This window comes from Siniperca chuatsi, linkage group LG7, assembly GCF_020085105.1.
Source record: "Siniperca chuatsi isolate FFG_IHB_CAS linkage group LG7, ASM2008510v1, whole genome shotgun sequence".
Taxonomy (NCBI): domain Eukaryota; kingdom Metazoa; phylum Chordata; class Actinopteri; order Centrarchiformes; family Sinipercidae; genus Siniperca; species Siniperca chuatsi.
This window is the reverse complement of record NC_058048.1, coordinates 12702958-12708266: the sequence shown is the minus strand read 5'-3', so window position 1 is coordinate 12708266 and position 5309 is coordinate 12702958. Positions and strand designations below refer to the sequence as shown.

General features: G+C 41.2%; 1 non-coding gene across 1 annotated transcript; it reads left to right on the top strand.

Moving 5' to 3' along the window:
- Positions 1-4209: 4209 nt before the first annotated feature.
- Positions 4210-4282, top strand: trnav-aac. Its single transcript has one exon. It is a non-coding gene; the product is annotated as a tRNA-Val (tRNA).
- The last annotated feature ends 1027 nt before the right edge of the window (positions 4283-5309 follow it).

The window sequence follows — 5309 nt, the reverse complement described above, 5'->3', positions numbered from 1 at the left end:
ATGAGCGCCGACTTTATTATACTTCCTGTTTACACCTAGCCGTAGTACGGTAGCCTCGTGGGACAAACAGTATCATTGCCAGCTCCACTGGTCCAGTGCAGCAGATGGCGACAACGCGACAAGAAAAGGAGTGGTCAATAGCAAGATGGCATGGTAGGCTGAACTGTAGACTGTTGCCCCTTTTTATATGCAATATTGCATATTTACATAGAAATTAAAGCATTTCAATTGAAATAACATGTTATTTTATTTAGGGAAAAAGCTATGCTTATCTTAACGTATGCCCCTCAGAAGTATAACTGTGTGGGGAAATTAATCAGATCTTTCCTATTTCGTAATAAAGGCCAACTAGAAAATTAAGGTAATAAGCCACAGGCAAGGGAGCACCTAGGATCTGTATCATCCTAGGGGCCTATATTAGGCCACACCATCCTAGAAGAGATTTTAAAATATATTAAAATGTTCAGTTCTTGTGCTCTCTTTCTCTCAGCTACCCAGTCCAGCATAGGCTCACGGCTCTCTCTCTCTCCCAGTGATTTGCTCTGCAGTGTAAATTACACTCTGATGCCTTTGGGTCCCCCACGGCTTAAATCTGGAGTTTAAAATAGAGCAAAGCAACCAAATAGCACTGTGCACCAATAGTACAACATTCAGCCCACGTTCACTTGGTGATTCTACATAAAATTAGTACGAGTAGAATTGAGGTATGATAAATAACACATTTTATGTTTTAAAAATAAGGCCACAGACACTACTCAGACAAAAAAAAAAAAAAATCCCGGGGTACCATCTACAGTATCTCACAGAAGTGAGTACACCCCTCACATTTTTGTAAATATTTTATTATATCTCTTCATGTGACAACACTGAAGAAATGACACTTTGCTACAAAGTAGTGAGTGTACAGCTTGTATAACAGTGTAAATTTGCAGTCCCCTCAAAATAACTCAACACACAGCCATTAATGTCTAAACCGCTGGCCACAAAAGTGAGTACACCCCTAAGTGAAAATGTCCAAATTGGGCCCAAAGTGTCAATATTTTGTGTGGCCATAATTTTCCAGCACTGCCTTTACCCTTTGGGCATGGAGTTCACCAGAGCGTCACAGGTTGCCACTAGAATCCTCTTCCGCTCTGCCCTGCGGCCCGGTCTCCGAAAGGAGTACAGTACATGTTGGCATTCATGGTTCCCTCAAATGAACTGTAGCTCCCCAGTGCCGTCAGCACTCATGCAGCCCCAGACCATGACACTCCCACCACCATGCTTAACTGTAGGCAAGATACACTTGTCTTTGGGCAACTGTGGCTTAGTTGTAGAGCGGGTCGTCCACCAATCGGAAGGCCGGTGGTTCGCAGCTTCCCCTGGAAGGTCATGTCGAAGTGTCCTGAACCCCAAATTGCTCCTGAGGGCTGTAAATGATGAGTAGTTCTGCCATTGGTGTGTGAATGTGAACGCTAGAAAGGCGCTATACAAGTACAGTCCATTTACCATTTTGTACTCCTCACCTGGTTGCCGCCACACACGCTTGATAACATCTGAACCAAATGAGTTTCTTTGTCTCATCAGTCTCATCATGGTTCCAGTAATCCATGTTCTTCGTCTGCTTGTCTTCAGCAAACTGTTTGCGGGCTTTCTCGTGCATCATCTTCAGAAGAGGCTTCCTTCTGGGACGATTGCCATGCAGACCAATTTGATGCAGTGTGCAGCGTGTGGTCTGACAGGCTGACCCCCCACCCCTTTAACCTCTGCAGCAATGCTGGCAGCACTCATACATCTATTTCCCAAACACAACCTCTGGATATGACGCTGAGCATGTGCACTCAACTTCTTTGGTCGACCATGGCGAGGCCTCTTCTGTGTGGAACCTGTCCTGTTAAACCGCTGTTTGGTCTTGGCCACTGTGCTGCAGCTCAGTTTCAGGGCAATCTTCTTAGAGCCTACACCATCTTTATGTAGAGCAACAATTCTTTTTTTCAGATCCTCAGAGAGTTCTTTGTCATGAGGTGCCATGTTGAACTTCCAGTGACCAGTATGAGAGAGTGAGAGCGATAACACCAAATTTAACACACCTGCTCCCCATTCACACCTGAGACCTTGTAACACTAACGAGTCACATGACACCGGGAATAGAAAATGGCTAATTGGGCCCAATTTGGACATTTTCACTTAGGGGTGTACTCACTTTTGTGGCCAGCGGTTTAGACATTAATGGCTGTGTGTTGAGTTATTTTGAGTGGGACTGCAAATTTACACTGTTATACAAGCTGAACACTCACTACTTTACATTGTAACAAAGTGTCATTTCTTCAGTGTTGTCACATGAAGAGATATAATAAAATATTTACAAAAATGTGAGGGGTGTACTCACTTCTGTGAGATACTGTATGTATACAATCTATGTAAACAAGTGACTGATAACAGATTTTTTTTTTTTAACAAACAAGCATAAGCAGTAAGTAACTTGTGTGGCTGATCAGACCAGAAATGTTGCCACAACACCAACCCTGTAAAGAACAGGTGAACAACCGACTCAAAGGCTCAAGATGATCTTTGAGCCTTTAGTAGGCCTAGTGTGGTCCACTCTCCATGTAACTGGCATTGACTTTGGCCAGGATCTGCTCCTTTGATTTGAGGGACATCTGTAGGGTGGCTTCAAAATCCATATGGTCCTTGCTCGTGTTCACTGCTTTGTAACTGCATACCGGTATATGGTATTGAAACTCCTTTGGCAAAAAAATCCTTCAATACAGGCAACATCAAGGGACCAAATTAAATATGCCATCTGCTCGGCTGACAACTAACATTCAAGAGTTTGTACATCTCAGTAAACACTGATCACGGGACAATGTTTTGTTGTCAGATGAGCCTCAGTTAAAGTTTTTAGAAGTGTGGGAGGCACTTCACCTCACCTCTCAGCATGGTTTATTTAATGTGTACATTCATGTCATTCGTGTCATTCTTGTCATAGTTCAGTGATCAATGTGGGTCTCCCACTGACACGTAAAGTAGCCAGCAAAATTGTCCCTGCACGTGTCAGGTGCTTCTTTGCTCATCATTCTTAAATTAACTACTGGTATACAAATACTTAATACAAATTGATTGACAGCTGGACTGAACTCTGTATTGCTCAGCATTGCTGAGGCAATTTTCAGATTATCTCCCCTATTAATATGAACAATTACTTTAGTCTGTCTGTGTCTGTCAGTATAATCAGGCTAATTGGATTGACATTTGAGTAGCTAGTTAACTTGTCAGTTACTTCACCACTAAGCTAGCCTACTATTATTATTAATTGTAGTAGCCTATTAATAGCTAGCACCCGATAGCTTCTGTGCGAAGAAAGCTGGTTAAAAATGTTGCTAGCTATATAACATATTCAGCTCTACATTAGGTCTAAAGGTGTTATTTAAGGACACTTCAATTAAAAGATTATAACAAAACTATGTAACACTATGTAACTCCACTCGTGCGCACAGCTAGCAACCAATCACAAGGATGCGTCGAGGTGACGAGTACTAGCCAATCACAGCACAGTAACTTGCCGCAAAACGGGTGCGAAAACGAAAATAACGCCGCCCCTTCATTTTAGCGTTACCCTGCTAGACAGACACCCAGAAGCTATAGTTTTTATACATTTTAAAGACAAAATTATGTTTTGAGCTACATGTTTTAATCATTTCATCTTCCATGTATTGTATGTCGGAGTTTTTGTGACAGTGGGCCTCTTTGAAACTGATAATGCTTGCATCTCTATTTTAGCCTTTCAAGACACGAAGTTATCAGCATTAACGTTAAGCACGGGTTCGGGTCTCCCCTCATACCAGCAGTTAGCCTCTTTAACTTAACCATGACGATTTTATGTATGTAAGAATAGCTTAGTTAATTGCAACACGCGGTGAATAACGTTACGTTCAAAAACATTATTAGTGAAGGTGTGTTGCATTTCAATATTAACGTTATGTTTGATACGTGGTTTGTCGTTTGTGCATAAACTAACGATAGCTGTAACGTTACTGTAGTGCAGACATGAAAGTGTAACATGTCAAGTGCAACATATTTCTACCAATATTGAGCTATCCTTTAATTCATAATCCAACAGTGATTGGTGTTAGTGCTCCTGACTGCAGAGCCACTACGATTTGAGAATAAGATTATAGCCATGAAGGCTGCAGGCTTAAAATATTTGTACCAAACTAGAAGCGGCAGCCAGTTCCCGTAGTGTAGTGGTTATCACGTTCGCCTAACACGCGAAAGGTCCTCGGTTCGAAACCGGGCGGGAACAGCACTTTTTCTCTTTGATTGAAAGTTTTTTGGTCATTAAGGTTCAGCTGTCGTCATACTCTAACTACAACGTTACCTATCTTGCAGGTTTTACGAAGGCAGCTACGATTTATTCGTGGTATATTTGTTCATGGCAATATCAACCAGCTCTATTTCACAATAATTGAGGAAGGTAATGCGAGGTATGCACAGCAACACAAAAATGCTATGTAAAATGTGTAAGCCATGTGTTGACCGAATATCTGTCGTCTGCACAGCAGTCAATATTGAGCAGACTCCTTGGGCAGAAACCAACATGGCGCACTTCTACAAAACCTCCACAAGATGGCTGTATGGAGCAAGTTAAGAATAACCTGAAAACAATATGGTCCTTAATTTTAGACCTACATGTTTATTTTTCAGTTGCCAAAATAATGTATTTAACCACCACTCCTTGTACGCACCTGTTATCTCACCCATCGACTGATTTAAAGTCAGTGCAATAAGCCTGTGTAAAAATACACAGCAAAATGTGCCAGAATTTGGGTGAGCATTTCTATGGAAGCCCTGTATTCATGTTAAATGATGTTTTGACCTATCATTAAGCCCTGCAGTGGGTGTCAGTGACAGTGTAAAGACATCAGTGATTTGGTTTTCCATTCCTTTTTTAATTTTAAAAGTAGCATTAATACAAAGTCAATAGATCTCACATACAGGGTAAGACCTGTTGCCCCAAGTAGGTCTAACACCCAGAGTGTGAAACCTTGAAATATCGCGTTAACCACATCCATGCGTGACATGACAACTGAATTGAGAGGATACATTGAATTAAAATGCAGGTGTTACCTGGCTTAAACCAGTTAATCAGAAAAGAAGATATGTATTAGGTTTAAAGAGTTTCCCCTCGGGGATCAATAACGTATTTCTGTATTAGCCCTTGCTAATCAGTTCCTGGTTTTTGTTTTTGTTTTTTAAACTTTTTTATAAACATGCTAATGCTCACATAAAATAGCATGTGGATAATTTCATGTGAGCTTTAGCAACATTAA